Raw genomic sequence first — 27168 nt, forward strand, 5'->3', positions numbered from 1 at the left:
GTGTGTGTGTGCACATGTTCATGCAGGTGTACTTGTGTATATGGCAGGACAGGGCACAGCCTCTGGAATATTCACCATGTACTATCAGCCTTTTTTGAGACAGGGTCTCTCACTGGCCTGTTGGTTGCCAGTAGTCTTAGTTGGCTGACCAGTGAGCAAACCCCAGGAATCTTCCTCGTTTCACAGTATTGGGATCACAAGTGTCACCCACCATATCCAGAGTTTTTGTAGGGTCCTGGGGATTGAACTCAGTTCCTCATGCTTCCAAAGTAAACATGTTACAGACCAGAGCTTCCAGTTCTCTCTGTTGTAAGTGCTAAAATGATCTCTCTGGGCTTTTTTTTTAAAAGCTGAATCCCAAATAATAAAGTTACTATCATTACTAGAGGTAGTGCTAAAATCAGGTCTTTAAGATAAAGTTTTGGACTGGTGGCTCACCTGTTTGAGTGGGTAGTGATGGTGTTTTTACAAATGGAAGAGGAAATTTTTATGTGATCTCAGTTGCATCATGGTTGCCCAAATCCTTACTGTCTCCTGAGTTTTAAGTACTGGCTGGGGCTCTGCTGTCTGGAGAGGTAGTTTTTGCTCCATCCTCGGAGTCCTCTGGTGTTCTGACCTGACAGTGAGGTGGGGCTGTGGGAAGCTGGAATGTCCAGAGCCTTGAACTTGTCCAAAGCCCAGCTCTCTTATCCTTTCGTTTCATAAAACATATTTCAAAGCTTGTTTACATAGCGTTCGGCATGTGAGGAAGTCTGAAGGTGGGGCAGTTCCATGTTTGGTTACCTGGGGAAGGTTGATATTGGGCAACCGTTAACCAAAGTCCACGTGAAGGTATCTGAACACACGAGGAAGCAGTAAACAAGGCCCTGGGCCCAGAGAGGACAGAGGTAAGTCTCTGTTGATTTTGAAGGAGGTGCCTTGCTAGTTAGGGATTGTTGTGTTCCTAGGGAGTATACTGTGCTCTTGGGATTCCCCACAGAGAGAGGGTACGTAGGGCCCCCAAAGTGTGCCTGTCATAACCCTCAGAGTCAGAAGCAGGACCACACCTAAAATTGCAGCCAGAAGAGAAAGCCACTGAGGGAAAGGAGAGGAGAGAGTCTGCAATTCACTCTCTGGGCCCTGGGCAAAGGAGGGATCAAGCCCCACTTTCTTCCTCTGGCCCTAGGGGTGGTAGCCACAGGGGAACCATGAGAAAACATCTGTGGTAGAACCAGCTTAGCTTATTCCTCACAAGGAGACTGTGACTTACCTCTACCCAGTTCCAACTCAGTTGAGGCTCTCTGGGGATTGTAGGCAGTAAGTGCCGGGGGCGTGTCTCAGTCGTCCTGTGGCCAGCCTTCGTAATCTACAGCTTCTTATGTAGGGTCCATTGTTCTGCTGTTGGGTTTTGTTCTTTCCTACTGCCTTGGTGTACAGCAGAGGAAGAGGTCTGAGGCCCTTAGGGACTTTCAGTAGGGCTCTGATGCAGGTGACAGAGAACAGACACACGGATTCAGTTCTAAGGACACATGTGTCTGGTGACTTCAGTGGATTTTGGTGTCAGCACTTGGGTTCAGATGACTTGGTTTTGACCTCCCCAGATGTGATGTTGGACAACACAGGAAAAGACCGTGTCTTAGTCTTTCCTATTTCAGACTTGGGAATGTAACGGTGCCTACTTTTTAGGTTGTTGTGAGAATTAAATGAGCTGCTTCATGCCAGATGTTTGGACTATGTCCTTATGTTCAGTGTTATTGTTAGATTTGGCTAGTAGGGTGGTGTGTATTTAGCTACATCTGCGTCTGGAGTTTAGCATGTTTATACTGGTGTTCCCTAGTCTAGGGAACACTCAGGAGGTGTGTGTGCCTTGTCTGGGTTTGTACCTACTCAGTTTCTTACAACAGTATCACTGAGGTAGAGCTCACATTCTGATCTATACCCTATGAGAAAGTGAGAAACACTGCAATTCTGATCCACTGGTTAGCATCAGAATCATAAGACAATTACTGAACATGCCAGCCTAAAGCTAGGATTTCTTTAATACCTCCTTTCCTACAGTAAGAATGGCATTTTGTTATTTGACGTACAATTATAGTCCCAAAAGAAATATTAATTATACAGAGGTACTAGCTCAGTATGTTTATACTGTAACCATTCCATTATTCCATTATCCCAGTATCCACAATATTCCATGAATGTGACCTATGCTTCTTTCATGAAGATATTCAATAATCCTGAGTGGACAGAACATGATAAAATAACGACATCTTATTCCTGACTGTTCACAGAGGGCTAAGTAAAACTGTTGTAAATTCGAGACAGGGTTTCTCTGTGTAGCTTTGCGCCTTTCCTGGATCTCGCTCTGTAGACCAGGCTGGCCTCGAACTCACAGAGATCCGCCTGCCTCTGCCTCTCGAGTGCTGAAATTAAAGGCGTGCGCCACCACTGCCCAGCACTTGATGTGGTTTTTTTTTTTTTTTTTTTTTTTTTTTTTTTTAACTAAGGATACATTAAGAAATCCACTAACTTGGAAACTAATTTTAAAATATGGTATATATTAGTATGTATATGGTCTTTATTTTTTCTAACCTGAAAATGGATACAATTTTATTACAAAAATGCAAGCCACAGTAATATACCCCAGAATAAACCCTTAACCTACCCAGGGAGTTCTCTTCTGCTGACTAGCTTACCTCACGCCAGAGAGTGCCCTGTAGGCTCCTGGGGGAGAAAAGGTATCAGCAGCCCTACTGAGTCTTGACCCTGCACTTAACACTGACCCAGTGGCAAAGTGTGCTCACTGCTGTCTTAGTGGCATGGCAGCTTTGGGGTTAACCAGCTGCCGTATGATTGGCTATGAGGCCTGCTCAACAGGAGGCATTTCACGACTGGTATGATAAACCTGGTCAGAAGCCTGTTACAGGGGAGATCATAGGCTCTAGCAATGTATTAATTACCTTTGTATTGTTGTGATAAAACGCCATAACCCAGGCAGTTTATAAAAGACAGTGTTTAATTGGGCTTCTGGTTTTAGAGGGTTAGCGTTCATAGGGGCAGAGCAAAGGCATGGAGGCAGGAATGACCACAGCAGGGGCCAGAGACCACACTGTGAACGGCACCAGTGACCACGACACACATCCAGTAACAAGGTCACACCTCTGAATCCTCGCCAAACAGTTCCACCAACTGGAGACCAAGTTTTTAATCCCATGAGCCCATGGGGGCATTCTAATTCAAACCACCACAAGTGGGTAACCTACTGCTGGTATTTTGCTAAGTGGCCATGCAGCCAAACTGGACCCTGCATCTTTATGGCTGTCTCTGCAGATTAGGGCTGCTCTCAACTTTGGTCAGAGAGGCTTCTTTTTGCAGTGAGCAGTGGCTACCACAGAGACTCAGAACCTGTCAAACTGCTGAATAAAAGGAACTCGGAAGTGCTCAGCTGTGGGTGGGTCATCTTGTCAACCTCCCACCATCCCAGGCTCAGGCAGCTTCGTAGGAGAGTGGGTGGAAGGTAAGAGTCAGTGGAGGGGAAGGAAGCCGGGAAATGCTGACTTCTGTACGTCACCACGTTATGTACTTGTTGCAGGTAACAGCTGTGTTACCTGCAGAAGACCTGTACAAGATCAAGCCAGTCAAGATTCCAGCATGGGATGTGGAGAGGTCCCAGAGGATCCATTCAAACCAGAGAAGCTCCTGGAAGTTGAGGGATGTGAACGGAAGGAAAATCATTCTTCTTTGGTGATGTGGCCATGCATAGGTTGACTTTACCCCAGTGGATAGTCATGTGTTCATAAGGACAGCTCTAAATGGACTTGGGGGGTTATATTACTAACAATAATAAATAAATAAATAAATAAATAAATAAATAAATAAATAAATAAATAAATAAATAAATAAGGCATGAACCTAGGAGGGATTGGGGTGGGTCATTGCAGGGAGGGCATTGAAGGAAGATTACAGTAGATGGATATGATCAATATACACTGCATAAATACATAGAACTTTCAAAGAATAAAAAGCAATATTTGAAACATGTTTTCTCAACAAATGTGACGATTTGTGCTTTTGCTTCTAGTTCAGAGTTTGAATTGTGCAGATAGGAATTTCACAATTCACTATTGACTGTTCACTGTCCAAACACTACTGACTTGGTCTTTCCAAGGCCTTTTTATTTCTGCCATTCTTCTTCTTTGGCTATAGTTGTCTGTACCTCCTGAGGATGGAGAAAACATTCCTTGATTACACAGACAGTGTCACAGAATTCCTTTATCAAGCTTCCATATTAATTAATTTTAGGTTGACCACAGTAAGGAAGATCTAAAATCAGTTACTCTTTAAGGAAATACAACAACAACAACAACAACAACACACACACACACACAAGTTGTAAAATATAATGGATCCTGGATATGCTGGGCAGTGGTAAGAACTGGTCACTTTTGTGACTCATTATAACCGAGGAGTTCCAATTACCTCAATTATTCTTGGGTGCAAGCCTGAGTTCTAAGAAGCTCATCAACCTGTCCAGTACCATTTAGGAGAGTTCCTTTAGAAGGGCACAGTCTTCCTTATCTCTAGATTGTCATGATTTTCCTAAGTATCTGAAAGATCCAGGTGTGCCTACCAGATCTTAAATGCTCTCCTAAAGCCCATGTCAAAGGCTTAGTCCCCAGCTTGTGAGGAGATGGCATAAATCTTAAAAGATGGGGTCTAGTGGGAGTGTTTTCAGCCATTGGGAGTCTCCTTTCACTTCCCGAGCATAAAACTCCGTATTTCTAAAACACACACTTACCCACTTCTCTGCCTCAACTTCCCCACCGTGGTATGCCTCTTTGCCACAAGCAAAGCATCAGGGCCACTTGGCCATGGACTGATAAATGTCAACTCTGTTTCTTGGATAGAGCCTCCACTCTGTCTCTCTGTCCCCTGGAGAACTTGTCATCTATTTGGGGGGCGGGACTGGATCCTTTTCCCACTGCTATTCTTGATACTAATTATGAGGCTTTAGCCTAACTGTGGGCCTTGCCTTGGACAACTTCATCAAGACAGCTGGCTGGTCTGAGTGTGGCGTCTTACTGAAATAGAAGCGAGAAGGGACCAGGCTGTGACTGTGGGCCGTGGGACTTTGTTTCTGGTGATAATGCAGGAGCTGGCTGCAGTGAGAGAGGAGATACACATGCAGAGAGATTCCTGGTGGTTTCAAGGCTTCTTCCATCTATCCTTCAGAACAGCTGCATCTGTGACCTTACATCTGGTTTATCGGTCCTTTCCTCAGCCCCAAGGCTGTTAACATTTTTCATGCATAGTTTTACACTTGAAGCTAAAAAACAAATCTAGTAGATATAAGATTAGTTTTCTAGGTATTGTTTTAACAGCTGGTTACTGAGTTATACCCACACACCCATCTACTGTTTGGCCTGAAAAAGAGGAGCAGTGATCCTAAGGTGAGAGTAGATCTGAGTGCTCCCTGAGGAGGGCACTGTGCTCACTCCCTGGGGGTGCAGCCTCTATCATCCATCAACCCTGAGTCACACAAGCCCCTCCTTGAGCAGGAGCATGTTGTAGAATATCATTTTAAGATGTTGTTACATTTGTTTATGCTGTGGGACATTGGTTTAATGGTGCAAAGATGTGCTGCGTTCCTTTATGTTGCATTTGTTTAACTCTGTGAAGCTGTGTTACTGTCCCTGTCTAAAACACCTGAAGGTCTAATAAAGAGCTGAACAGCCAATAGTGAGTCAGGGAAAGGTAGGCAGGGTTGGCAGGCAGAGAGAATAAATAGAAGGAGAAACTGGGAGGAGCAAGAAGAAAGAAGAGCAAGAGAGAACAGAGACGAAGGCCAGCCGCCCAGCCGCCCAGCCACCCATGGAGTAAGATACAGAAGTAAGAAAAGGAAAAAGCCCAGAGTAAAAGGTAGATGGGATACTTTAAGTTAAGAAAAGCTGGCAAGAAACAAGCCAAGCTAAGGCTGGGCATTCATAAGTAATACTAAGACCCCATATGTCTTGGGAGCTGGGTAGTGGCCCCCACAAAGAGTAAAGAGCCAAAACAACCAACAACAGGAGCTCATGCGGAGCTGACCAGTCTCTCCTTCCCCAGACACAGTGTGGCTCAGTTGACTACCCTTTGTATACATTTCTTGGTGTGGTAGCATCCTTCTTCCTTTGGACACATGAAACCTTTAAAAACATGTGTCTTTGTAGCTATCAACTCTTTGTCATTAGAGCTACTTGCTTTCTAAGAGCATGTGGGGAAACATCGGGCTCATCTCTTTTACTTGGCTGATGTAGAAGTATTACTAGAGTACTGGGACTCCTTTTCCTGGTATGTGATTTGTGGTGATAAAATGTTCCCCAAAATATTGTGTACCTTAATAAACTTATCTGGGGTCAGAGAACAGAACAACCTCTAGATAGACATAGAGGATAGGCAGTGGTAGCACACATCTTTAATCCTAGCATTCCAGAGGCAGAGATCTGCCCGGATCTCTGTGAGTTCAAGGCCACACTGGAAACAGCCAGGCATGGTGACTCACGCCTTTAATGATGGCAGAAAGGTATATAAGGTGTGAGGACCAGGAACTAGCCTGGATAAGCCTGGTTAAGCTTTTAGGCTTTTGAATAGCACAGTTCAGCTAAGATCCATTTGGAGGAGGACTCAGAGGTTTCCAGTCTGAGAAATTGGTGAGGTGAGGGAACTGTGGCTTGTTCTGCTTCTCTGATCTTCCAGCATTCACCCTAATACCTGGCTCCAGGTTTGTTTTTATTAATAAGAACTTTTAAGATTTGGCCGGGCGGTGGTGGCACACACCTTTAGTCCCAGCACTCAGGAGGCAGAGGCAGGCGGATCTCTATGAGTTCGAGGTCAGCCTGGACTACCAAGTGAGTCCCAGGAAAGGCGCAAAGCTACACAGAGAAACCCTGTCTCAAAAAACAAACAAACAAACAAACAAAAAAATTTAAGATTCATGCTACAGTGATTTGTGCTATTTTCTTCAGCATCTCCTGTTCTAATGAAAACATGTAAGAGCTGACATGGACTCAGTTTAGTATGACTGCAACTGTCCTGTATCTTAATCACCAGGATTGCCACAGAGCAACAAGTCTATCTGGTTTCCCCTTCCTAGTTTCTGTCTTTAATTTTCTTTGCCTAATGACGTGGTAAAATCCTTCTAAAAAGCAACTTAAGGAAAAAGAGGTTTATTCTGGCTTGCAGCTCATGGGTACAGTTCAACACGGTGGGAACTCAAGGAGCTTTGAGGCAGCTGGTCACATGACATCCACAATCGGAAAGAAACATTCACCTCCCCCTTCTGTTCAGTGCAGGAATTCATGCCTAGGGAACGATGTTGTCAAACTTCTGGCTGGGTCTTCTCACATCAGTTAACACAACTAAGATACCACCCCCATCCTGAGACTCCAGCCTGGGTCTCTGGGAGATTTGTGTGGCCTTGGGGGGTGTGTATCAGTGGGGACGGGCTTCTTGCTGTTGCCTACTTTCTAGAACAGAGTGCCATATGGCTGTGCCCTCAGAGAAGGGGCAAACGCCCCACATCTGTCAGGAGAGAGATGCCTCAGTTCCAGTTGTGAGCCTCTGAATGCCAATTGTTTTACATATTGTAAGCCTGATTGGCTAGCCAAGCTCAGTGGCCCTGCCTTCAGTTCTCAGAGGACAGCAGGGATATCAAAACAATACTTGAATTTCTTTCACCCAGTCCTTGGCAAGAGGAAAGGGATGATAATAACCTAATAAGCACTTGCTTATGTAATCGCACTTAAACCTTCCAGCCAGCCCACAAGCAGCCTTCAGTACTGTTTTAGTTTTCCAACACTGCAGTTCAACAGTACCCAGAATTCTTGATTTAAACAAGAAATAGTTATTCTTTTGCAGTTCCATAGGTCAGAAGACCAAGTTATGGTAAGGCTGTGCTGCTTCTAGAAGCCCTAGAGGAGGATACTTTGTTACACGTCCCTCATTCATTGGTGGATGCAAATCCTTTTCGATTCTTGGGTCCTAGACATATCACTCCAGTTTCTGCTTCCACCTTCAGATAGGAAATTCCCCTCCCCCACTCATTCTTCCTTGTGTCATGTCTTCCTATAGGCCGTCAGGGCTGGATTCAGGGAATGAAGTAAAGTGTGGCTTATCTGTACTTGTATATTAAGTTCATCTGCAAAGATACTATTCTCAGAACGCAGTGTCACAAATCACCCATCACCACTTTGTAGATTGTAGATGTAACCAACCGTCTTATTAAATAAGAAACACAGAAACAATGTAAAAGAGAAAGCCGAGAGGTCAGAGCTCAGAGCTAAAATCTCACCCTTCCTCCTGCTGTCCCAGCTTCGCGAAAAGAGAGACCTACTTCCTGTCGGTTCGTTTTTTTATAGTATGTTGTTCTGCCTTCTCATTGGTTGTAAACCCAAACACATGACTGCCTCGTCACTGTCTGAATGTACAGCCCCCTAGGTCTTAAAGGCATATGTCTCCAATGCTGACTGTATCCCTGAACACACAGAGATCTTATGGGATTAAAGGCGTGTGGCACCACCGCCACACTCTTGCTATGGCTCTAATAGCTCTGACCCTGAACACACAGATATCTATGGGATTAAAGGCGTGTGCCACCACCGCCACACTCTTGCTATGGCTCTAATAGCTCTGACCCCCAGACAACTTTATTTATTAACATACAATCAAAATAATATTTCAGTACAATTAGATTACCACCACATTTCCCCTTTTCTATTTTAATAACAAGAAAAAAAAGCAAAAGGTTATAACTAACAAAAGAAAAACTATATACAAAAGTACAATAACTATATACAATATATACAAGTAATAAATACCTAAACAGGTATTTGACAAATCAGAGAAAATAATTCCATTATCTATCCTATTTTGGTAAATCCAAGATGTATCTAATGCACTTTCTATCCTAATTAATTTTCAACTATAACTAACTAATCTTCAACCATAACTAACTAATCTTCAACTCCCTCAGAGACCCAAGAAGGGAATAATATTGCTAACAAAAATAAAAACAGGAAGTGCATGCAAGCAACTTCCAAAAAATTTTGTGAGTTGACAGAAATAGCCAGCTGCCTGGGCAGTCACCTGAGGTTTCTCCGCAGTGTTGGGGCATCATCTTCAGCCTATAGGCTTAGTGTATCTGACAGACTCATTTGTGAAGTAGGATGTATACAAGGTCAACAGTTCAACCTCACATTGGGTGAGAGCAGTCCATGTACCAGAAACACCTGAATTCCACTAGTGTCCTGTCATGATTCAGGATTTTAAATTCTGGAAATTGTTGACAGTTTTTTAATTCAGCTGTCCATTCTTCTTGGCTGTGTATATATGGCTTCATCTCAGCATCCCCTTCTTCTCCACATCCCTCTATTAAATGCCAGTCTACTTTTGAGAGGCATGAGCTTTCAGCTGCTGTTCCATTGTACAACAGAATCCATCGGCCCTCTGCCTGTTAAGCTGCCTTCGAAGAAAAGGGCACCGTACCTTTTTCGGATGCGAAGGCCACTTCAGGGATGGGGCCATATTGTCCTGGCCTCAGAAGATGCCTTTTGATAAAGCCATAACCACACTTGTTTTGGCAAGAATCAGTAGTCCCTTGTTTCGTGATCTGTCTGTCCATTTTGTCCTGTTGATTCGAGGATACTTTGTTGTCCAGTGGCTAACTTTTGCCACAATGAAAGTTGACTCCATATGCAGTTTCTTCAATGCCCATATTTTCTCTAAAGTAGATTGGTACTGCCAGGAGCCGACATGTCTCAAAAAAGAAAAATTTTCTAAGTTATTAAAACATTTTAAATGCCATATTCTGTAGATCTCTGAAAGGTTTGAAGATGACCTGTCTCAAACATCTCTGCTCAATTTTTAAAACATATCTAATATGACTACAAGTTCTATGATAATGTCTAACTACTAGCTTTCATTTCTTTATATCCTAATAGTTGAAAATAATAACATTCAAGGATCAAAAATTTGCATTACATTGTTAAATGAATGGTATAAATACAATTAGAAATATACATATAGCATTTTCTAAGAATATCAATTTCAAATTTGTATACAATATAAAACAATTCAATCCAATGTAAAGTATTTAAAACTAGTAATTGTCTTTTTCTTTTCTTTCTTTTTTTCTTTCTTTCTTTTTTTTTCTTTTTTTAAACAAGAACCTTAAATCTAATCTCCTTTGCTTAGCCTTTTTCCTAACCCTTGACAATAACTTGTAACCAACCCCCCTAAATATTGAAAATTATCCCAGACCCAAAACCCATTAAAAAGACCAAAAAACCACCCGCCCCACACCACCTCTTTGGGAATGTGGGCATCGTATTCTTAAAATTGCTTCCTGCTGGGTATGGGCGAAGTTTTCTTTATCCTGAAAGAAAAATTTTAGGTTAATTGTCAAATTCTAAGAGAGGTAACTATATCCTTCATTATCTAGTCTGTGTATAATGCCAAAGTTCAGGGTTTATCTCAAGTCCTTATTCAAGTAGTCTTTGAGACTGGATCATCTCAGCTAGTCATCTCAAAATTGCTCTGAGCATCTTATAGTTCAAAGCTGATCTATGGATGATGTTTGTCAGCTTAATGATATTATTATTGTCCACGTGGAATTGTTGTTGTTGTGGGGCCCCATCTTCTTTCTGGAGACTTCAGTTGATGTTAGGCCTGGCCATGATTTCCTGCAGAAAACTGATAAGAGACTCGAACACAAAAACATATATATGCAGCTAGCCTTTTTTCTAGAATTAGTTAGTACTCTATGTGACCATTCATATCTTAACAAAGTTTAAAATGTATATATATATATATATATATATATATATATATTAATCTTGTAAATTTTGATATAAAATTTATACTTTGAGAAAAGTTTAAAGAATCAGAATAGAATCAAAGAGTTGAGATTAGTAATAGAATAGTCCCTTAATTAATTTTGCTTTTGTCCTGTACCATAGCAGAAGATGGCTCTTATTCTGGCATGATACAGGGAGTTTGCATTTACCTTTTAACAACATGCTTGATTTTAAAGAAGGAGAGAGCCATTCTCCAACTCCAAAGTCAGCTTTAAATTTTAATTGAACTGGGACTGTTAGAAGACCAATAGTGTTAAATCTTTAGAGAAAAGCAGAAACAAACATTTAGGAAGACATAAAATTTTTTTAGATAATATATACCCATACACCGTTTCACTCTGTTTCTTGGGATAGATGATTTGTCCCTTTTCTTCAGTTGTCTCATTTGTCCAGTGTTCTTCAGATTCCTTAACCTTCATTCTCCTAAAAGACAAAAACAAAAATCTTTCCCCAAGACTAATTTTGGGGATGTTTCCTTTTGACAAGTTATTATCTGATTAAATGAAAAGGCATGTGTTATTGATACAAGTTAGTTTAAATTGGATGTTCATGCTGGTTGATGAACTATCACCTCCTCAATTAAGAGGTCTCTCTTGTTCAAATCGAACCTTTATCAATTTTGACGGTACCCACAGCTTATCTTCTCCTGTAGAAACAAAAGCAAAACCTCGTCCCCAATGTAATACATACCCTGGTTTCCATTCTGAGGTCAGCACATCCTTAAAGTATATAGGCTGATTTAATTCTGTAGTTTTTTCTATTATCCAATGTCTCTCTGCAGCTGTTGTTCCTTTCTCATTGGCATTCAGAAAATTCAAAGTTAGAAGAGCATTATGCAGTCTATTTCTGGGGGTTTTTGTTACCCATTTCTGTTTATTTAGCATATCCTTTAGAGTTCTGTTTGATCTTTCTATAACTGCTTGACCTGTAGGATTATGTGGTATGCCTGTAATATGCTTTATATTGTAATAAGCAAAAAACTGTTTCATTTTAACAGAGACATATGATGGAGCATTGTCAGTTTTGATTTGTGCAGGTATACCCATGATGGCCATAACTTCTAGCAAATGAGTGATTGCAGAATCAGCCTTTTCAGAACTCAAAGCAGTTGCCCATTGAAATCCTGAAAAAGTATCAATGGTGTGGTGTACATATTTCAGTTTTCCAAATTCTGCAAAGTGAAACACGTCCATCTGCCAGATTTCATTTCTCTGAGTACCCTTTGGGTTACATCCTGCTGGTAATGGCGTTTGATTGTAGAAGGAACAAGTAGGACATTTCTTTACTATTTCTTTGGCTTGTTGCCAGGTTATGGAAAAATCCTTTTTTAAACCTTTACTATTAACGTGATGTTTTTTATGAAATTCTGAGGCCTCCAGCACATTTCCTATCAATAATTTATCAATCTCATCATTGCCTTGTGCTAGAGGGCCTGGCAGACCAGTATGGGATCGAATGTGAGTTATATATAAGGGATGATTCCTTTTCCTGATTGTATCTTGTAATTGAATAAATAGTGAAGTTAATTCTGAAGCATCAGGGATAAATTCTGCAGTCTCAATATGTAACACCACTCTTTCAGCATACTGAGAGTCAGTTACTATGTTGAGAGGTTCTGAAAAATCCATTAATACCAACAGAACAGCATACAATTCTGATTTTTGAACTGAATTATACGGACTTTGAACCACTTTACTTAAATTTTCTGATTTGTAACCTGCCTTTCCTTCTTTGTTGGCATCTGTATAAAATGTACGAACTCCAGATATGGGTTTTTGCCGTACAATTCGAGGCAAGATCCAATCAGCTCTCTTTATAAGATCAATTCTATTGCTTTTGGGATATTTGCTGTTAATTTCTCCCAAAAAATTACTGCAAGCTCTTTGCCAAGGTTCACTTTCTGCCCATAATTTTTCAATGTCCTCCTTAGTTAATGGTATGACAATTTCTGCTGGGTCTATGCCTGCTAATTGACGAAGTCTCATTTTTCCTTTGTAAATCAAGTCAGAGATTTTTTCCACATAAGTTTTTAATTTTTTATTTGGTTTATTTGGTAAAAATATCCATTCCAAAATAATATCTTCCCTCTGCATTAATATTCCAGTAGGAGAACGCCTAGAAGGTAAGATAACCAAAATGCAATCCAGCTTTGGATCAATACGATTCACGTGTCCTTCATGCACTTTCTTTTCTACCAAGGCTAATTCTTTCTCAGCTTCAGGTGATAATTCTCTTGGACTATTTAAGTCCTTGTCACCTTCTAAGGTTTTGAACAAATTAGTCAGTTCATCATTTTTTACCCCAACAATCATTCGTAGATGAGAAATATCTCCAAATAATCTTTGAAAGTCATTAAGAGTCTGTAGTCTATATCTCCGAATTTGCACCTTTTGGGGTCTAATTTTTTGTAGCTCTATTTTATATCCTAAATAATTAATAGAATCTCCTCTTTGTATCTTTTCAGGAGCAATTTGTAATCCCCAGCAAGGCAAAATTTTCTTTACTTCTTCAAACATTATTTCTAAAGTATCTGCATTTGAGTCAGCTAATAAAATATCATCCATATAATGATAAATTATAGATTTAGGAAATTTTTTACGTATCACTTCCAATGGCTGTTGTACAAAATATTGGCACAGAGTTGGGCTATTCAACATTCCCTGTGAGAGGACCCTCCATTGAAATCTTTTAACCGGTTGAGAATTATTATAAGTAGGCACTGTAAAAGCAAATCTTTCTTTGTCTTTTTCTTGTAAGGGTATTGAAAAGAAACAGTCTTTTAAATCAATAACTATGAGAGGCCATCCTTTTGGTAACAGAGTAGGCAAAGGCATCCCAGATTGTAGAGAGCCCATTGGCTGAATTACTTTGTTAATTGCTCTAAGGTCTGTTACCATTCTCCATTTACCAGATTTCTTTTTAATAACAAATACAGGAGAATTCCAAGGGCTGGTTGATTCTTCAATATGCTGAGCATTTAACTGTTCTTCTACCAGCTCTTCTAAAGCCTGGAGTTTCTCTGTTGTTAAAGGCCATTGCTGGACCCATACAGGCTTGTCTGTTAACCATTTTAAAGGTAGAGCTGTTGGTGTCTTTGGAAGATCATCAGTTATTGTACCCTGTTCTTGTATAATATGGATGGCTGGTGACCACTCATTAGAACAATATCTTCTAATATTTCTCTCAGTAACATGTGCTAGTTTATGATTTGTTTTTGAGATTGGAGGGATGTTAATCTGAGTATTCCATTGTTGCAACAAGTCTCGACCCCACAGGTTCATAGTTATGTTAGCCACATATGGTTTTAATTTTCCTCTCTGTCCTTCTGGACCTATACATTCGAGCCATCTTGCACTCTGTTTCACCTGAGATAATGTCCCAATTCCTAACAGTTGAACGTTTACCTCCTGAAGAGGCCAAGTTGGATGCCAAAATTCTGGTGCAATTATGGTAACGTCCGCACCTGTGTCTACCAGACCAGACAACAAAACACCATTTATTTTTATCGTTAATTTTGGTCTTTGTTCATTAATAGAAGTTTGCCAAAAAATTTTCTTTATGTTTTCTCCTGAATTTTCTATTCTCTCTGTTTCATCATCCTGACCAGCATGATTTATTCCAATAGTCATTTGGTTATTTAATCGCTCAGAGCAGGGATTTCCTCTACAGTTGCAGGAAAGGTTTGAACTGGTTTTGCTATGGGGGCCTGCATGAGGCCCCTCCGGGAGTTTCCCGAAAACTGAGGCAAAGGATTACCCTGTCTGTCCTTTGTTGATCTACATTCATTGGTCCAGTGTTTTCCCTTACCACACCTTCTGCATACTCCAGAAGGAAGGGGCATTCTGTTGCCATTGTTCCTTGAAGAAACATTGTTTCTGGGAATGACCTGTCTACAGTCCCTTTTCAAATGTCCTTGCTTTCCACATCCAAAACATCTAACACTCCTCAAACCTTTTGAAATTACTTCTCCTACCCATGTATCATCATGCTCATCAGCTTCAACATTAATTGTTTCTCTAATCCAATCTTCCATAGGTGCAGATCTTGCCCTTAATGGCCTGATTATTCTTTTGCATGCTGCATTCGCATTCTCAAAGGCCAAAGATTCAATTATTGCCTTACCAGCTTCTGAATCCGAGACCATTCTCTTTACTGCTGAAGCCAGTCTTTGTAAAAAATCTGTAAAAGACTCTTTTGGGCCTTGCTTCACCTTTGTAAATGACTCAGATTTTTTTCCTGGTTCCTCAACTTTGTCCCATGCATTCAAGGCTGCCGTTTGACATAAAATTAGGGTTTGGACATCATATAAACATTGTGCTTGTGCTGAAGCATATTGGTCTTCGCCCATAAGCTGATCCTGGCAAACTTGTATTCCTTTATCCCTCCATTGTTTTTCTATGTTTTTAGCCTCCTCCTTAAACCAAGTCAGAAATTGAAGTCTCTGGCTGGGTTCCAGAACACCTTGTGCAAGGTCCCGCCAGTCCTGTGGTACTATCCTATTATATGTTGACCAAGAGTTTAACATTTGCTTTACATATGGGGAATGCATGCCATAAGATACTATTGCCTCCTTAAACCTTTTAAATCCAACATTTCAATTGGAGCCCAAGTATTTTGTGTAGCCATTTGATCAGGCATCTGCTGTACGGTTACAGGATAAATTAAGGGTGACTGTGTGAAAACAGGCTTTCTTTCTGCAACCTTATGATCCCGACTTGAAACAACTTCACTGTTAATTTCTTCTGTCTGAATTTTTACAGGTTTAACAAGTTCTTCTAAAGCTGTTATCCTGGCACTTAAATTGACTATCTTTTTAAATATTAAAATGTGGATTATTATAGTGATAAGGTGCATAATTCCACCAATACTAATATTATATAGTTGTTCCATTGCCAGACTGCCTAAAATTTCGAACAAAAACCAATTTTCTTCCAATGTACACATAAAACCCATTTGTTTTTTAATGTGGAAAAAAAATTCTCTTTTAGATAGTTTCCTTTAAAATATCTGATATGTTATGACTTACCAAATCTGCGTAGAACAGTAGAAATCTGAGGGGATTTTCAAAGCAGCCACCCAGTGTCCCAGGTGTAAATCCAAAGAGAAAGAGAGAGAGAGAGAGAGAGAGAGAGAACAAGAAAGCGTAGCTGGCTAAAGTTTAAATGCAGCCACGTGTTCCCTCTTGTGCCGAGTCAAGGCTTGGGTCTGACTTCCTTAAGCTCCGACCACGTGCGTTGGTTTTACAGGCAGGGCCCTGTTCGGCAGGGCAGGTCTGAGTTGTTTGTAGCACCGGCTTTAAGCAAGCAGGATTTAAGCAAGCAGCTCACCGATAGTCCAGCCTGAGGTCAAGCAGAACTAGACCCAGGCTAAGAAGCCGCTGCTCGGACTAAGAAGCCGATCGCCGCCGGCCGCCGCGTGCCGCCGCCGCTGCCACCGCCGCGGGCCGCCTGCCGCCCTTGCAGGAAAGCGGACCTGCCGCCAAGCCAAGCAGTTTTTAATGGATTCTTGTCACGTTGGGCGCCAGATGTAGATGTAACCAACCGTCTTATTAAATAAGAAACACAGAAACAATGTAAAAGAGAAAGCCGAGAGGTCAGAGCTCAGAACTAAAATCTCACCCTTCCTCCTGCTGTCCCAGCTTCGCGAAAAGAGAGACCTACTTCCTGTCGGTTCGTTTTTTTATAGTATGTTGTTCTGCCTTCTCATTGGTTGTAAACCCAAACACATGACTGCTTCATCACTGTCTGAATGTACAGCCCCCTAGGTCTTAAAGGCATATGTCTCCAATGCTGACTGTATCCCTGAACACACAGAGATCGTATGGGATTAAAGGCGTGTGGCACCACCGCCACACTCTTGCTATGGCTCTAATAGCTCTGACCCTGAACACACAGATATCTATGGGATTAAAGGCGTGTGCCACCACCGCCACACTCTTGCTATGGCTCTAATAGCTCTGACCCCCAGACAACTTTATTTATTAACATACAATCAAAATAATATTTCAGTACAATTAGATTACCACCACAGTAGATGGTGAAGCTGTGGTCTCAAGCAGTGAGGCTTTTTACCAGGCTTTAGTTTAGAAAAGGCAGAAGCAGGACTCAAGCCTGTTCTGTCTGGATCAGAGACTGTGCAACTCCTGCCCAGTGGCCCAGCATCCTGGGCTGATGGCATCCCGGGTCCACCCTGCGCAATGACAGTCGGCCCCTCTTCATACAGCACAGAGCATGACTAGGAATCCCTCCATCACTAGCTTAGGTCTATATCCATGGGATTTTTTTTTTTTTTGCAGTCCAAGGTGCCCATGTATTCCCTGTAAAAAGGCAACACTGAATAGGAATCCCAATGGGTTGAGAAAGGCTTTGCGCATGTACCCTGGGGGCTCCGGGGAGGTGGATCCAGGAACTTCAAACCATGTCACAAATGAGGATTGGTGTCAGACTGCAGGGTGCTTCCAGAGGTGCAGGCAGTTGTGGCCTCACTGGCATTACTCTCCTGTCACCCGACTTTGTATTCAAGTAAGCACAAGGGAGTCTGCATTCTTGGAACCGTAGAACTAAGGGGATTCTGTATTTTCTTGAAGCAACACTAATCCCAGCTCTAGTTATTACCCAACAAGGAACCCATACAGAGCAACTAAGTGCATGGCTGGCCTTCCTATCTGGCACATTTGCCTCATGTCCTTGATTCCTTATGCAAATACCCCTAAATTCAAAACTTTATTGTAAAGAATTTGTGAATAAAAATTATGATTTTTATATGTATATACATGCATATATAAATATATGTGTACATGTCTATATATATGTGTGTACACATGTATATAAAAATATATACATGTACATGTATATATAACATACTAAGCCCATTTAGATTTATTCATATGCACCTCTGTCCTGTGCTGACCACTTGGTATTGGACTGATTCTCTGACTCTCAGTGGGCATTGGTTATGTGTGGCTCCTCATCTAGAGGTGGTACTACATGGAATTCCCCTGTCCACGCCAGCATGTCAGCGGGTGTTGTCCTCATGCTGATCTTCAGGCAACCATACAGTTGAGAGTTCATGGGTTCAGCTTCCCTGTCATATATTGAAGACATATAGCAGACAGTCTGGTCTTCTGACTCTTACAGTGTTTCTATACCCTCTTCCATGATCTTCCCCTTAGCCTTAGGTATAGGGGGTAGTATAGCAGATGTATCTGTCGGGGTTGGACATCCCACAGTTGCTCATTCTCTGCACTTTGGCTGATTGCAGTTGTCTCTGTAGTCATCTCCACTATTGCAAAAAGAAGCTTCTTTGATGAGAGGTGAGAGCTGCATCAGTGAGCATAAGGTTGAATGTTTAGAATGCAGCCAGGATTTGTATCAGCTTAGGAAAATGGCAGCAGAAGGTTCTCCTCCTGGGTCTTTGACCTTTCCGGTTATGGGCAGTTGGCTGGGTTTACAGTACCAGGAACGAATTTCCTCTCGTTAAGTCCAATCAGACAGATGTTCTTACTCTTAAAATAAAAGTGCCATTACTGTCCTGTTGGGGGTATCTTGCCGACCCAGTCATTGTTGTGGTTCATAGGCTTACAGTGGACAGGACTACGGATGGCCTCTGCCCTGGCAGCTTGCACAGTATGGAAGGTGGAATGTTTTGTTGGTTGCTCTACTTCCAAGGTGACTGGAGAGAGAAACTCGATGAGGTTCACCTTGAACTTCCAGGTTATTTGCTGTGCTCAGGGAATTTGGGGAAGTTCCCTTAGTCACAGGGGACTTCAGAGAGGCCTCTAGGGCTCAGGGGAAGCCCCCAGCTCTCCTGTTGGTGCTGGGTTATAGTTCAACTCAACTCCTAGGGCAGAGGTCAATCTGCCCAGGGCAGAGGTCAGTGGTACAAAGGGTAGTGTTCAAGTCTTTGGACTGGTCGAAGGTTACATGATCACAATCCCTCTTGGATTTGGAGGACCTTTGTCTCCTAAGCAGAAGGGATGCAGTGAGGAGACAGGCTCATATCAGCAGGTGCTGGGTACTTAGCAAGGTGGGAGAAATCTCCAACACAACCGGCGAGGCTTTTGGAGAATACATTTAAAAACAAAACAAAACAACAACAACAAAAATTTCCTCAAATTCAGACAAATCATTGAAAAGTTTTTACTACTTAAATTTCTTATGAGAGAAAATCCTCACCAAGGGGTCCTTTGGGTCCATTTAGATTTCTAATGCTAGAGCTCTTGTAAGCCCCTCCTCTAAACAAACATGTCTTGGAGCTACAAGTTGCCTCTTTCCACATTGAATGCATGGTCTCTCGATGTCACATGAGGCCAGGGGATGCCCTTCCCGCCCCTGACAGCTCATGCCTTTCCCACTGTGTTTCCTTCGCTTATGCCTTGAGTGATTCTGACACTCACAGGTGGTTAGTGATTGTGCTTCTGACTTGTTTATTCATGAAGATAAGAGTCAGGTCTTTCTCAAGTCACAGACTTATGACCTAGTACAGGCTTATAGAATTACAGAGTATGACAGTTAAAACTTTCTGGAATTCCTGAAGGGTATGTGGATATTTTCCTTGTAAATGGAGGTTTTTCTGTCCTGCCCCATTTCGCAGCCACTCCCAAATAATCATTCCAGGGCTTATATTAATTATAAATGTTTGGCTGATGGCTCAGGCTTATCACTAACTAGCTCTTATATTTAAACTAACCCGTATCCATTAATCTATGCATCACCATGTGGCCCATGGCTTACCAATTCTCTGGCATCTTGTTTCATGGGTAGTTGGCCAGCATCTGCCCCTACTCTGCCCTTCTTCATCCCCTCCTTAGTTTGGTTTTTCCACCTAACCTTATCCTGCCTGGCTATTGGCAACCACTTAGGGTGATATATAAACACAGCATACAGAAGGACCATCCCACAGCATTTCCCCCTTTCTATTTATTTAAGTAGACTTACTAGGTACCCGAGTCCCACTTGTGTTGTCATGAAGAAATACTCTGGCAAAGAGCAGTTCAGGGAAGAAAATGTTCATTTTAGCTTACAGTTCTAGGTTACAGTCTATCACTCCAGGGAAGTCAAAGCAGGAACTTGAGGCAGCTAGTTATATCCATAGCCAAGACAGAGGAAGAATGAACTTACGCCTGTAAGTTCTTAACTCACTTTTGACATGTAGATAGTCCAGGATTCCTTGCACAGGGAATAGCACAGTGTACTAGATCATCCCATACCAACCAATGCAATTAACACAATGCCCCACAGACATTCCCACAGGCCAACCTGATCTAGTTAATCCCTTGGTATTTAAATAATGTTGTAATATAAATAAATACTATATAAAATGAATCTTTAACATACTTTGAAGGACCATCTAAAGAAATAACAAGGACTAAATGCTGTGGATATCTTCTGTATAAATAAAACACTGATTAGCCAGTGGTCAGGCAGGAAGTATAGGCAGGACAAGGAGAAAGGAGAATTCTGGGAAGTAGAACGCTGGGTGGGAGAGACACTGCCAGCTGCCACCATGACAAGCAGCATGTGAAGATGCCAGTAAGCCACGAGCCACATGGCAAGGTATAGATTTATAGAAATGGATTAATTTAAGATATAAGAACGGTTAGCAAGAAGCCTGCCACTGCCATTGAGTTTGTAATCGATATAAGTCTCTGTGTTTATTTGGTTGGGTTTGAGTGGCTGTGGGACTGGCGGGTGACAGAGATTTGTCCTGACTGTGGGCCAGGCAGGAAAACTCTAGCTACAACTAAAGAATGCCATAACAGTGTAAATACTTGCAACCCAGTTTTATAAATGTCCTATGTCCACTCATATGCTGGCGTCAGTTGCCCTCTAGTGGCTCTGAGAGTTAGAGCATGAGTTATGCTCAGGGAATCCTGAGGACCTGGACTCCTCTGTGAGGAAACAAAAGAAATCAACAGATTATCTTTGAAAAGATGCACAAGATTGACAGACCATTGGCCTAAATACTAACCATTCCAAAAAGGAAAGACAGGACTCAAATTAACAGAATCAGAAGTGAATGGGAAAACATTACAAGAAACACCAAAGAAATTTGAAACATTATAAAGGAGTACTTTAAAATACCCAATGAAACTGGAAAACCTAAAAGAAATGGGTGAATTTCTAGATTCAACAAAATGACCAAAATTGAACCAAGAAGTCAGCAACCTAAACAGACCTTTAACAAGTGAGGAGATTAGCTAGGTTCAGTGTCACGTACCCTTAATTCCAGAAGGCAGCTCTCTAAAGGTCAGGTCTACATGTAGAGCCAGTTCCAGGACAGTTGGGGCCACACAGAAGAACCCAGTCTCAAAACTAACAAACAAACAAACAAACCCCAAACATAAACAAGTGAGGAGATTGAAATAATAATAAAAAAGCCTTCCAACAAATAAAGTCTAGGACAAAATGGATTCATGTAATACACATAATTAAATATAGATTTCCCATCTGGGCTGACCATGCTCCCTTCAAGAGTCATAGACCATCTAACAAAAACCCTAGCACCAGACATGAGAAGCCCCCCTTTGAACTGTTCATCAGGGCTGTTGTCCAAGAGACTCTCAAACATTACAGCTATTGCTATTGCCTTTGGTTGCCCCCAGAGGTGGGCAACCAAATAAGTACTTATTGATGAAGATACCATGCACTTTAGGCACAGGACCTAGAGGATCCTGAGCTGGAATTGACCCAAAAGCTTCCTCTTTGAAGACTAGCTTTCTGGTTCAGAAGGTGCTCTATGCAAACTTCCAAAGGTGGGAAGAAACCAACAGTCCCTAATGACTGAGAACTCCCTGGCAGGTGTACTAGATAAGCATGTCTAGGGGAACATTATGGACACATTAAGAAATTAGAATATAGCCGGGCCATAGTGTCGCATGCCTTTAATCCCAGTACTTCGGAGGCAGAGGCAGGTGAATCTCTGTGAGTTCGGGGCCAGCCTGGTCTAGAAATCAAGTTCCAGGAAAGGCACAAAGCTACACAGAGAAACCCTGTCTTAAAAAAAAGAAAAGAAATTAGAATATAAGTAATCCATATTTGAACTTCAATGCTCTCTATTAAAGGTTCATTATTAGAAAATTATAGATCAAGAATTCTACTGTTTAAAACTGCATTGAATGAGGGTGTGACTCAGTATTAAAATAATTGTTTGGCATTCACAAGGTCCTGGGTTCAATTCTAGCATTGGAATAAAAGAAAAACAAAATATACTAACACTAGTGTAGGGATATGGCAACCCTACATTACAGCAAAGATTTAAAATAATGACAGAGTAAACAGATGAGTGTAAAGAAAAGTAACTCCTTTATTATCAAGAAGGAAGAAATGAAGAGATTAAAATAGTCCTCATAAAATAAAAGTATGAATTAACATCTAAGTATTTTTTTGTAAAAGCATGGGTTTCTATTGTTTGAATTTATGCCTGTACTGTGAGGAAGTTGCCAAGACAGATTTATGATTAGAATTCTGCAACAAGGACTCAGTGTATGCCAGCAATGTCTCACTTTAGTTCCTAGATTCTTGGTTTTAATAATTCCAAATAACTCCTCTCAAAGTTTATAAAGGTGAAAATTTATAGGATTGCATGCCGTGTGCTCATAATATGTGAGAATGAAGATTGTAGTTTTGGGTCACTTAAAGATCTCAAAATGGCCAGGCGGTGGTGGCGCATGCCTTTAATCCCAGCACTCAGGAGGCAGAGCCAGGTGGATCTCTGTGAGTTCGAGGCCAGCCTGGTCTACAAAGCTAGTTCCAGGAAAGGCACAAAGCTACACAGAGAAACCCTGTCTCGAAAAACCAAGAAAAAAAAAAATCTCAAAATTGGGGCCTAGGAAGATGCCTCAGTAGGTAAAGTGATGCCCGAGGCGTGAGTTAGAACCCAGAACACATGTAAGACCCTTGGTCATGGTGATTTATGCTTGTAATGCTAGCACTGGAGAAGCAAGCCAGCCTCACCTGATAGGCAAACCCTAGGCCAATGAGAGATCTGTCTCAGAACGAAGGTGGTCAGTGTTCCAGAGGAATGATTCCTGAGGTTGTCCTTGGACCTCAATTCACTTGCACAAAGAGGTATGCACACACACACACACACACACACACACACACACACACACACACACACTCCCAAATGGGACTTTGTGGTCCATTTTGGACCACAAATCCCACTCTGAGGTTTTGAGACTTCACTAGTATAAACCTGATTGTCCTCCCCTTTCACCACGTCTTTGACCCAATACTTTCTAAGTTCCACTGTGGTCCCTCTACAGTAAACTTTAACAAATTTTCCGCTCTGTAATTGGATGCTGAATATTTTCCTAGGGTGAGTGCATCATTGCAATGAGGCTTTTAGTCTACTCACAGATGGTCTATCTCTATTATTCTTCCAGCTTTCACAGAACCCTGTATTGTGAGTCTTGGTGATGCTCTTGAGGAGAGAGGTCTCCCTCTCTTTCATCCTGGAGTGTGTGTGTGTGAGTGTGTGTGATTTCACTCCTCCTTAGTCTGCTGTTACAGAAGGAACCACAAGCTTCACTCCATTTCGTTCCACATGAAATAGTATCCAGGCCACACAGAACCCGAGAGTCTCTCACTGGTGGACAAAAGTCGGGATTAACACAGATTTGATTGCATCGTTTTCTAGTTCTGGTGGAAGGAGCAGAGAGCAAAGACAGACCCATCTGAGGAATCAATCTTGCTGATTCCGAGGGGCATTATTATTTTCTCTCATTGCTTTTTCTCTCTCCTTAGAACATTTGTGAGGTGTTTTGAGGGGAGGGGATTTCAACTACAACCAGAAGGCAGAGCCTTCACACTCCCCTGGGTTTCTGCCATATGAAGGCAGAATGGAACGACAGCTCTGTCCCCCTTTCTTCCTGAGAATTCATAGTTTTCGTTAAGGGCTGATGTGATAAGTGGTGCTAAAGGGGCAGGCTATGAAAGAACTATCTCTTGGTGGGTGGGGAAGAGAAGAGGGTCTAGGAACAAAACTAGAACAATCAACGGAGCTTTGTCTGAACAGCCAAAGGCTAGTAAAGACCTTGAACAGGGACCAGGGTCATACATGTGTGAGGGGGTAAGGCCGAAGTGCTGGGCCATGCCTTAAGCAAACAATGAGCTGTGACATGTACAGAGAACACTCTGGCCAGAGGAAACCTGACCCATAAGCTCCAAACCAAAAAATGATGACGTGCAACCGAGGGCCAACCAAAAAACACCGCGGCAGCTGGAAGCAAAAGCCCGCCAACAGCCCCACGTAAATACCCCAGCCCTTTGTTTAATAAAGGAGATGGCTTGCCACCTCCTGGGGTCTGTGTCACTGCTTCCACATCTACTCATCCCATCCCCGGGTATCAGGGACAGCAAGACCCAAGCTGCAGCGCCAGAGACACATGCGGAACTACTCAAAGGACTCTTCGCAACTGTGACAAGAATGATGCAATCCCATGGACGGCCTAGAACGATTTCCTGTAAAAAGAGAGAAAAACAAGGGAAGAGAGGTGTTAGGAAAGAAAGCACACATGCTGGCCTTTGCAGAGTTGAGGACCTCACAGAGCTCTGCGGGGTGTGCCTGCAGAAGGAGCTGGCTCCACACACAGCCTTTCTTCCTCCGTGCGCTGTGCACTTTGTGCGACTTAGGAGCTTTGGCCCTGACCTGTCTTCAAGTTCTAACTTGAGAATTCTTGCTCTAGATTCTCACGTACCATTTCTACATCTCCCAGGGCAGGAGGAAGTCCACGGTTGCCAGGAAAACAGGCACTCTTGAAGCAGCCCTACTTTTGAGCATTTTTAATTGCACGTGAATTTGGCATAAATAACCCTGCTTGGTGTGAACATGTGATACACATGTGAGGAACAGCTGTCACTCTGTCCTCTGCTATCCCTGTGTGTCAGTATGTGGGTTTTTTGCTCCTTGTGAGAAGAAGCTAAAAAAAAAAATATATTGCAATTTTTTATGGATCCATTACAAGTCACAATACCAGTAACATAAAAGCTTTCAAAACTCTGATAACACAAATTAAAATCTTAGCTGTTCAGTACCATAGTCCCTCAATAATTTTGTTCAAACCCAGGGCTTTCAGCCCCAAGAGCATGTTCTGGAGCATTGAAACAAGACATCCATGTCAGAGTAAAACGTCTTTCTTCAAGGCAAAATATTTGTTAGGCTATTTTTTTCCAGCAATAACAAATAAAATATAAAACACCATATGTAATTTGTTCAAGTCAGACATTTGACTCCGTAAGGACAAGATAAAGGTTTAGACAGTGCCATGCTGGTGTAGATATCCAGAATAGGTCAGTTAAGATAGCTGCTAGCATCTTATTTCCAGGGAACCCTGACCTAGCAATAAATGTGACTATTACATAACTCATTATATAACCAGTTTTAGCAAGATGTTGCTTTCGTGTGATTTTGTACAAATGTCCTTGATACAAAGGGCTCTTATCTGCCCCGGAGTGAATAAAGTGTGTTGCCTTTGCCCGAGACTCCTCACATCTTTAACTTCCTGATCCCTTTTGATCCTCTATCCTGGGCCCCACAGCTCAGGCCGTAACCCTGCCTTCTAGATGAAAATGTCCACACCAGTTGGGAACTCAGAGTCTTCAGGGAATGGCAGCAGCTTGATTACGGGATTGCTGTTCTTGACCCCCTTTCTGATACGTCATAGGATTTGTCAATAATAGAGGACAAGGAAGTAGATGGAGGTGAGTGTGTGCTTGAGGCTCATGGGTGTCATGGCTGCTGTGTTCTCATATGAGGTGAAGTTCCCAAGGGAAAAGAAAGCAGCTCATTAAAAACAAAAGAATCTGGGAGGCTGCTCCCTTGATTAGAACCTGAGTGCTGCAGATCCGGAATCAAATCATCTTGGGCTATTTTACACCCTATCCCAATAGTTTGCTCATCTTTGTCTAACTAACGTCCTTGTGACTACAGTGTGAAACCTTTTAGGGTGTATTAACTTAAAAGACCACCAGCTCCCACCAACCCCACAGCTAAGAGTGTCATCCGATGACATCGGAAACTTACCTCAGAGATCTCCCTGCGTTGCTGCCACCCGCCTGACTGATGCCTACCAGCAGATTTGAAAGGTGTCTTGATTTATGACTTTTTTTCTGTAACTATAAAAATGTCAAGAAACTGTGACCACATTGGAAGATGGTTTTTGAGAAGACCCGAGTCTGTGTTCCTGGGTCATGGCCCCTCTTAGCTCTAGAATAAACCACCTCTTACTCCCTTCGAGGCAAGAGCTGTTTCTGCATCAGCAGTGTGGAAACCGCACTCTGAAGTCCTCCCCTTTCTCTGACACCCCATTTATCTCCAAGAGTTTTTCTTTTCATCAGCTTCGTTTTCCCAAGGGTTTTTTTTTTTATATTCAGGAAATAGTTTACCTCAGAGAGCGGTATTATATTATAAAAATAAGCAAGAAGCATCTAAATTTTTACAGCACTTGGCTATGATCCTAATAAAAATTCCAAAACAGCAAATGGTTATAATAGTTAGTGCCTTGTAATATATCTAGCTTATTCATGTGTGATTTTTGTCTTGCAGGTTATTATGCTATGCCATTGCCAGGTATTATCAGTCACAAGGAATTCTCCAGGCAGAAGTTCACACTCCATGATGTCAGTCGAGGAGAGGAAATCCTCACCAGGTGCTTCCTGTGGAACATCACATTTACCCAGAGATGTGCTAGCATGGGCAAGCGCTTTCTCAGCTTGGAGGGCTCATCTCTCAGGGGCCAGTTAGCTGAGAAGCTTGTGTGAAGCCTGCACTGTTTCAGATTCTGTTAAACTGAGTTTAAACTAAGCTTTAAACCTCTTCGGACAAGTTTGAACCAATATGTTAACACTTTAGGGAAGGTTAGATCACCCAGTCTTAATTTTTTTATTTCTACAGTGTGAGAATTCATTAATAACAAAATCATAAGCTCTATCAGCCTGACCAGTCCTTGGATTGATATTTTACAAATTAAAGCAAATGACCTACCATCCACCCAACTTCTGTGGGATGTCCTGTATGTTGTGAATATATGTTGCTATGATTTATTGGTAAATAAAACATGGATTGGCCAGTAGCCAGGCAGGAAGTATAGGATAGGCGGGACAAACAGAGAAGAGAGGCGGGGAGGTGGAAGCCGGGAGGAGACGCGAGCCTGCAGTCCAGGGAGCAGCATGTAAAGGCAGCAGGTAAAGCCACAGAACACATGGCGACATATAGATTAACAGAAATGGGTTAATTTAAGATAGAAGAACTAGATAACAAGAAGCCTGCCATGGCCATACAGTTTGTAAGCAATATAAGT

General features: G+C 42.0%; 1 long non-coding RNA gene across 1 annotated transcript; it reads left to right on the plus strand.

Moving 5' to 3' along the window:
• The first annotated feature begins 5777 nt into the window (after positions 1-5777).
• Positions 5778-26858, plus strand: LOC121824026 (uncharacterized). Its single transcript, XR_006065760.2, has 3 exons — positions 5778-5895; positions 25408-25570; positions 26415-26858. It is a non-coding gene; the product is annotated as an uncharacterized LOC121824026 (long non-coding RNA).
• The last annotated feature ends 310 nt before the right edge of the window (positions 26859-27168 follow it).

The sequence above is a fragment of the Peromyscus maniculatus genome, chromosome 19 (assembly GCF_049852395.1).
Source record: "Peromyscus maniculatus bairdii isolate BWxNUB_F1_BW_parent chromosome 19, HU_Pman_BW_mat_3.1, whole genome shotgun sequence".
Classification (NCBI taxonomy): Eukaryota; Metazoa; Chordata; class Mammalia; order Rodentia; family Cricetidae; genus Peromyscus; species Peromyscus maniculatus.